Genomic DNA, 8,888 nt, shown 5'->3' on the forward strand with positions numbered 1-8,888 from the left:
ATCCCTTTCACACACCGCTCTCCTGATGCACAGATCCGCCAAACAACAACTCAGCAAAGAAAGTATAGAACTACATGATTCAACCAGACTCTTGGACTTCACTGACACACAGAGCATTTCATGCGTCAATGATGGAATGCACTTTCTTCCCAGCAGCACACAGACACTTCTCTAAAAGGGACCGTATCTTAGGCCACAAAGCAACTCTTAGTAAACACCAAACCATAAGGATAATACCTTGCATTCTATCAGATCCCAGTGGAATAAATTTGGAAATCAACAATAAAGGGCTGGGGCTGGGGCTCAGCTGTAGAACACTTGCCTAGCATGTGTGAGGCCCTGGGTTCGATCCTCAGCACCACATATAAACAAATAAATGTATTGTGTCCAGCTACTACTAAAAAATAAACATTTTTTTACAAGAAATCAACAATTGGGGCTGGGATTTTGGCTAAGCGATAGAGCGCTCGCCTAGCACTGGCGGGACCCGGGTTTGATCCTCAGCACCACATAAATATAAAGGCACTGTGTTGTGTCCATCTACACCTAAAAATAAATAAATATTTTTTAAAAAAAGAGCAATCAGGGCTGGGGATGTGGCTCAAGCAGTAGCGCGCTCGCCTGGCATGCATGCGGCCCAGGTTCAATCCTCAGCACCACATACAGACAAAGATGTTGTGTCTGCCAAAAACTGAAAAATAAATATTAAAAAAAAATTCTCTCTCTCTCTCTCTCTCAAAAAAAAACCACTAAAGTTTAAAAAAAAAAAGAGAGATCAACAATAAAATAAAAATTGAAATTACTCTCACACATAGTGACTAAATAACATACTACGGATCAATGGATATCAGAAGAAATCAGAAATGAATTAAAAAATCCTTAGGGGTATAACATATAACATATCCACCTCTCTGGGACACTATGCAGGCAGTTCTAAGAGGAAAGTTTATTGCTCCTTTATCCAAAGAGGCTCGGACAGAAGGGTCCTGAGTTCAAGGTAAGTGTGGGTCTCTCAGTAATGACGGTTCAGGGTCGTGATGAAGCTCCTTTGGAGTTTCTGGATGTTAGAAAAGTAAGTTTTCTTCTTAGGTTGCTCAAGGCAGACTTGAAAAATATTGTTAGTGTCTTACTGCCTTTGGGAACTCGGACCTGTCCTCAAATCCTCCCAATGTACAGAACCAATGGATTATTTTCAGGCAGGTTTTTCAGGAGTGGTTCTCATTCATATACCCAAGTCTTCTCTGGGTTTTTCTGCTCCACATCCATGAAGCTTGTGTATTTCTCAGGGGCTCTGTCCACAGCAGGTCACCTGGTGGGTGATGTCCGTGCCCTTCCTGATGTACAAACTGTTTCTCCCTAGTGCTCTCCATAATTTCCAAGATAGAAGTGTGTCACAAATTAGACTTTGCTGCCCAATTTCCCCTCAGTCCCCAAACCAAATAAAGCATGACCAGTACCCCTCCCCGATCTCAATTGTCCCTCTTTACCTTAGTATCCAGAAGGCCATGTGGGGAGGGTTAACTCCAGGGCCATGAGAAACCAAGGTATGCTCCTTTGAAACTATTATTATTATTATTATTATTTTATTATTATTATTATTATTTTAATATCAGGGATTGAGCCTAGAGATGCTTAAACTCTGATCGACATTCTCAGCCCTTCTTATATTTTATTGAGAGGCAGGTTCTTGCTCAGTTGCATAGGGACTCATTGAGTTGCTGAGTCTGGCCTTGAATTCGGGACCCTTCTGTCCGAGCCTCGCGAGCTGGTGGGGATTCCTTAGTATCTACCATTCACAGGTATAAGCTCATGAGCTGCTTTAAACTTAAGACTTGTTTTTCAGGGGATATTGTGGTCCCAAACGTAAAAACACATTACATCTTAGTCATTACCTATGGGAGAAGCTTGGATGAAAGGACATACATAGGTTGTCCAGGAAAATGCTCTGCCAGTAATTCAATACAAAATGTTCTAGAACATGGGGTGGGGTGGGGTGGGGCTCAGTGGTAGAGAACTTACCTAGCATGTGTGGGGTCCTGGGCTTGATCAGCATTGCAAGAAAAAAATTCAGGATCAATTTTATACATGGGCCTCTTGAGTCCTGAGAAATGCCCGTGCTCTTTGGAAGTAAGGAGGAAACCCTGGACCCTGAGAAGACCCAGACTTCAAAAGTTAGGTTGGATCCTTACCCTTAATGAATACCTTAAAATGCATAAACCTGAAATTGTTTGAATTATGGTTCTGTGGACCACAGAGATTCCACCTATTGAACTAGAAAAAAATCCAAGGCTGTTCTTGCTTAATATTTAATAACTGAACTTGGCTCCCATGGGCCAACTTCTGATAAGAAAAATATTAAAAATTATGCAGCTGTAGAGGGGGATTCAAATAGATCTAAAATTCCATCACCTGTCTCTGGACCGAGATGGCCAACAGACTCAAATATTCTGGCAATTTTTCAGCCTCTCTGAATGGGTGATAGAGGGGATCCGATATTAAGAGAACTCTGTGAAGTCTATCAAGTGACATGGATGAGGGTCCATTGTGAAAAGCAGAGCCATTCCACAGGGACCACTGGTGGCAGGAAGCCCTCCTAGATTTGCACACGTGTTTCACCCTGTTGCAGCCACGCAATCTCCAGGAATCACATGATGAGTCTAGCTGAAGTTTACATGTGACAGGAGCTCAGGCTCCTGGGCTTCTCAAGGTCAGATACTCACCCTTTAAATGGCAGATCTTATTGACTCTTGCAAGCCATCTGACTTCAGAGTGTGCAATTCTTCATATTTTCAGGAAAAATGTGTTAAGAAAAATCACCTGTGTTCCTAAACCAACCAGAATGAAGGCAACAGAAAGCTAACGTGAATCTGGGTCGCCCAAGAGACTGACTCTCTTTGCTTTGGAGGTTAATTTACCAAACATTGTACAGTTTATTGTATGTGCCATGTTCCTGGATGAGGATGGATAGAAAGAGAACAAGAAATCTCCCTTGCAGTAAGATATCCCCTTAAAAAACTCAAGGTCGTCCCAGGGAACAATTTCTAGGATATATGGTCATTTTTTAAACGTCTAAAGGAAAGTTTTGTAATTTGCATCAAATAGAATCCAGGCATGGTTGGGCAATGAAGGGAAAAGAGAGAGGAGGTGTAGATTCCAGAGGCTGCCATGGAAATTTGCATATTGGAAGGAGAAAGGGATATTGGGAATCCAGAAATTTTCCTCATAGCAACAGTATTGGCTGAGATGGATGAATTTTAATACTTACAATAATGAATTTCCTCCTTTTCTACTAAGGCATGTACTCCATGAGCCTTGCCCCCAAAGATGGGAATACACCCTGAGCTAAATGGCGTTGCTAACCTAAGAGGCCCCTTTTACTCTGAAGTGGGAATTGGGATTGGGGCCAAAACCCTCCTCTTTCTGTTCCATGTCAACAAGTTCCTCTGTGACAAAGAGGCTCAAGAACACGGACTGGATCATGGGTCTCTTGGCCCTGACTCACCTCCTGGTGCTGCTCACCATGGGGTTCCTAGTTGTGGACACTTTGTCACCTCGACAGGGGCTTTGAGGGTGACATCAGATGCAAATCAGTCACCAACTGGTACAGGTTGATGAGGGGCCTGTCCATTTCTGCCACCTGCCTGCTGAGCATCCTGCAGGCCACCACCCTCAGCCCCAGAAGCTCCCCTTTGGCAAAGTTCAAGCCTAAGTCCCCACAGGACAGCCTGAGGTCCCTTATGTTCCTGTGGGTCTTCTATATGTCCTTCAGCGCCCACTTCTCCGTCCCTGTGGTCGATGACTCCAACGGGATGTCACCCAATCTAATGTTCCTCAGTGACTCCTGCAGTATGACCCACAGGAGCCACTTCCTCAGGCATTTATTCACCATCCTGGGTGCATTTTGGGATGTCATCCTTATAGGGCTCATGGCCCTCTCTAGTGGGTACATGGTGGCCCTCCTGTGCAGGCATAAGAGGCAGTGCCAGCACCTTCATGGCACCAACCTGTCTCCAAAAGCCTCCCCAGAACAGAGGGCCACTAGGACCATCCTGCTGCTCCTGGGTTTCTTCGTGCTCATGTACTGTTTGGACTGCGTCATCTCCTCCTTAAGAACCATGTGGAGAAACGACCCTGTTTGTCACTGTATCCAGATGACGGTGGCCAACGGCTATGCCACCGTCAGTCCTTTGGCTTTCATCTGCACCAAAAAACAAAGTGTCACCCTTTTGAAAGGCTTGTGGCAGAAGAATCGTCAATGCTTAATCGTTGCATGATTGTTCAGTCCCCTGCCTGAGCCACCGCCCAGCTTTGTCCCAATGAACGATGGAGTGGTTGGTGCATGTGCTCTCTGTGTTGAAGGAGTACAGGAAGTGGGGTTTTTTATTTCATTTTATTTTTAAATTTTTAAAAAAAAAAATATTTAGTTTTTTAGTTTTAGGTGGACACAATATCTGGACTTTATTTTTACATGGTGTCAAAACCCAAGTTGACAGCCTTTGGGACAGGAGTCCCCCGGTCTTCTTGGGAGTTGGATTCTTAGCAATAGTAATTCTTCCAATCGATGGACCCAGGGGGGCAGGATCAGGAGAGCCAGCAAGTAGTTTTTAAATGTTCAAATTATTAATCGGGGAAATGCAAATCATTGTTTCCTGGTCCCCAGTTGAATAGTGAGTTAGTCACAAAAAGGCAAAATTAAATGCTGGTGAGGATGTGGAGGGGAAAAGCTCATTTATTGTGGGAAGGGAAATTAGTGCTATAATAATAAAGATCAGTTTGGAGGCTTCTCAAGAAACATCAATAGATCCACCAAAGGATCCAAATAGCCCACATCCAGAGGAAATAAAATCTGCACCAGAGTGGTTCTGCACGACTGTGTTTTTCATATCACTATTGAAAACAGCTAAGAGTCCCTAAGCCCAGGTGCCAACCAACACACGGATGGATAAAGGGGGTCACCTCCCCACACCCCAAGCATCTGTCGAACTTCTCATGAAATCTTTCTCGTCCCACATTTAATTTCACAGGCTCCAAATGCATGGTGCCACCCATAATGTGCCATCTGTAGTTTGCCTGCATGCAAATACCAAGTGAGAGGTCACTGGTCCTGGGTCACCTTCAAACCAAAGGACAAGTGAGCCTGGTGGTTTGCTGCCAAAGACATGGAAATACAAGTTCCAACAGGTGGGCTGGAGGAACATAGGTGTCCATTCATCTGGTCTCTTTTTATTAGTCATTTAAGAATTCTCCTTCCCATTTCCCTAATAATGAATGGTCTGAAAGGCATTTTGTTAGGAAGACTATTTAGAGAAGTTGAGCCTCATCCCATTCAGGTCTGTAGGCTCATGCTTATTTTTTTAATGACATCTTTTCATGCAAATGCAGTCACAGAGAAAAAAATGTGCACCATGTTATGTTCTTCACCTTTAAGCAAATTGGACTTGACTCATGTCTTTATTGAGCTCATCAGGGAAACAGATCCTCCTGCAGGCATGTTTGCATTTCCCAGTCCTGACAGCTTTTTGATGAAGCTCCTTTGCAGTTTCTTGTTGTTAGAAGCATAATTTATCTTCTACAGCTTCTGAAAACAGATCTTCAAATATTCTTAGGGTCTGGCCAGAAGTGTGAACCCTGAGCTGGACTTAAAACCTTCCAATTTACAGAAACAATGGATGATTGTCAGCAAGGTTTTTCAGGAATAGCTGCTACTTCTTCACCCAACTTTCTCCAGGTTTCTAATCCTCCATATTCCTGGAGCTTGTAGATCTCCCAGAGCCTGTGAACATAGCAGGGCACCTGGTGGGTGGTGGTTGTGCCCTTCCTGAGGTGCAAGCTCCATCTAGTGCTCTTCAGAGTTCCCCAGCTAGAACTGTGCCACAAAGTAGAGCTTGCTGCCTAATTTATTCTAAGAACAAAGATTCATACAGCAGGGCCAATCTCACCTTCAGGATCTCTTTCTTCCATTTTTACCTTAGGATACAGAAGGTGACGGGAGCCCTGGTGAGCTTTAACTACATGACAAGGACACAGCAAAGTCTTATTATTTTTGGTACCAGGGATTGAACCCTGGGTGCTTAGCCACTGAAACACATCCTCAGCCCTTTTTTTGTATTTTATTCAGAGACAAGGTCTTGCTAAGAATTTTGAGGCCTCACTAAGTTGCTGAGGCTGGCTTTGCAGTTATGATCCTCTAGCCTCAGCCTCCCAAAGGCTGAAATCACAAGTACACACCCCCATGCCCAGCACAGGTTAGTTTTCCTATGATTTATGTCACTCTCTGTGGAAGGTCCAGTATTTTTGAGAATGTTTGCTTTCTCTATTTTATAAAATGTGATAGTTTTTGCTTTTGAAACTGCATATTTTCCAAGTACCATTGCAGGGCTAAGAGCCATAGTTAAGGAGGCCCCTTGATCACTCTGCAGTGAGGGAAGGGAGATTTTCATCTTGTCCCTGAGGCTCTAGACTCCTTTTTGGTAGACAAATGTGAGTGGCAGGGTCATGGCTGGGAGGTGACATGCCTGACAATTTTTTTTAGCTCGATTTTCTTCAAGGCTCCTATTCACCAGAATGCTTTCTAATAAAAATGAGATATTAACCCAGACATAGCTACATACCTATCTTTAAAATAATTACATGTAATAGTTCAGTGAGTAAGTTGCATGTATTTCATGGGTTTTTTGTACGGATACATTAGTGTATGATAGGAATTTTGGAGAGAAGCTGGGTATGGTGGTGCATGCCTGAAATCCCAGCAGCATGGGAGGCTGAGGCAGGAGGATCCTGATTTCAAAGCCGGCCTCAGCAAAGCAGCAGGGACCTAAGCAGCTTAGCACGATCCTGTCTCTTAATTTAAAAAAGAGGTGGGGGTGACTTAGAATGTGGTTCCGTGGACACACACCCCTGGGTACACATCCTCCACCAACAAATGTTGGACCCAGCTGGATAACACCAGACGTGTGTGACCTCGCCCGTTCTACACAGTTAGGTTTTGTATTTACAAATGTCCTCTCACTCTTGTTTATGCTCTGGAGAAAGGTGACTCATTTTTTTTGCTGCTATTGTAGAATTTTACCTTCATAAAAATAGGACTTGTTGGGAGTGGCCCCTGCTCCAAAGACTAACTTCCCCATCCCCAGAGAAGAGCAGTCCAATGGTGAGCCCTGCTGGCTCACATGATCCTTACCCACCAATCAGACCAGACCTGCTGGTTCACATGATCCTTACCCACCAATCAGACCAGACCTGCTGGTTCACATGATCCTTACCAATCAGACTAGCCATGCTGACTCACATGATCCTTACCCACCAATCAGACCAGACCTGCTGGTTCACATGATCCTTACCAATCAGACTAGCCATGCTGACTCACATGGTCCTTACCCACCAATCAGACTAGACCTGCTGGCTCACATGATCCTTACCCACCAATCAGACTAGACCTGCTGGTTCACATGATCCTTACCAACCAATCAGACTAGCCATGCTGACTCACATGGTCCTTACCCACCAATCAGACTAGCCATGCTGGCTCACATGATCCTTACACACCACTCAGACTAGCCCTGCTGACTCACATGGTCCTTACCCACCAATCAGACTAGCCATGCTGACTCACATGATGCTTATTCACCAATCAGAAAGCACCCCTACCAACTGTCAAAGCCTTCAATCATTAAACTGTCATAACTGTCAAACCACCCCCTGGCTCTGTAAATATGCAGAGCTGTTCCTCAATAAATGGGCATTTTCTCCAATAATGAGCCTTGTTCATTCTTTCAGTACTTACCAATCATTTTAAAGCAACAATGAACCGAGGTCTTAATTTCTGAATAGCGTTGAAAAATTCATGTCTTCTTCTCATCCCTGCTTTATCCAAAAATTTTATATTTCCATGACTGTATTATTTGAAGTAACATGAATATAATTCCATCTGATGCACAGATTTACAGGTTATTGTAGCTCGTGCTGTAAGAGTTTTACAAGGCTGAATGTTGGTACCTCAACTTTTAAAATGAATTAAATGTAATGAAAGCAAACTCTCCACTTTCCAAATATGGCATAAGAGAAAGCAATTTCACAACAATCATTGTACATTTTCACGTTAAAATGTTATAAATAAATGTTTGTATGTTGGCTATAAATGCACAGATACAACATTATTCTTTAAAGCATCATTTGAATTAGTAATTCAAACAAGTATATGCAAAAGGATGTATGACATTTTTATGTATAAAAACAACTCAGTAGAGGGGAAGAGTTGTGAGCCTCCTTATTACTTAGAAATGATACAATTTGTGAAAATAAACAGGTTAATTACCATAATGTGATCATAAAACAATTTAAACATGTATAGATTTATAATAGTGTACTCCAGATACAAGTCAAGATGTTACTTCAATTAAAGGTTAAATTTTTTTTTAAAAAAAATCTGCATTTAAACTTTTAAGCAAATATCTACTTGAGTTCTGAATTCTTAAAAGTTTTACCCTATATTCTCAAATCTTTCACATGTCAGATTTCCTTAGCAATTTTTTTCTTTTTCATACGTGGGATTAACCCAGGGGCACTATGTGACTGAGCTATGTCCTCAGCTCTTTTATTAACATTTTGAGACAGAGTTTCTCTAAGTTACTTAGGGTCATGTTAGTTTATGAGACTGGCCTCAAAATTGTGGTCTTCTTGAATCAGCCTCCTGAGTCACTGGGAATTTCCTAGCATCTTTTCTTTCACGCCTATATGCCCATGAGCTCATTTAGCTTTAAGACTTTGCTTTTTAGATGATATTCTGATTCAGTATGTACAAAAACAAATTAAATCTTAACTAGTATATATATGAGAGGCTTGCATGAAAGTCAATGCAGGTTTTCCAGAAAAATATTCTGACAGTAAGG

The 8,888-nt window shown here is 42.5% G+C and overlaps 1 pseudogene; it reads left to right on the forward strand.

Annotated features, from left to right (window-relative positions):
• The first annotated feature begins 3,324 nt into the window (after positions 1 to 3,324).
• Positions 3,325 to 4,274, forward strand: LOC143385702 (vomeronasal type-1 receptor 90-like; annotated as a pseudogene).
• Positions 4,275 to 8,888: the final 4,614 nt, after the last annotated feature.

Source organism: Callospermophilus lateralis, chromosome 20, assembly GCF_048772815.1.
Source record: "Callospermophilus lateralis isolate mCalLat2 chromosome 20, mCalLat2.hap1, whole genome shotgun sequence".
Classification (NCBI taxonomy): Eukaryota; Metazoa; Chordata; class Mammalia; order Rodentia; family Sciuridae; genus Callospermophilus; species Callospermophilus lateralis.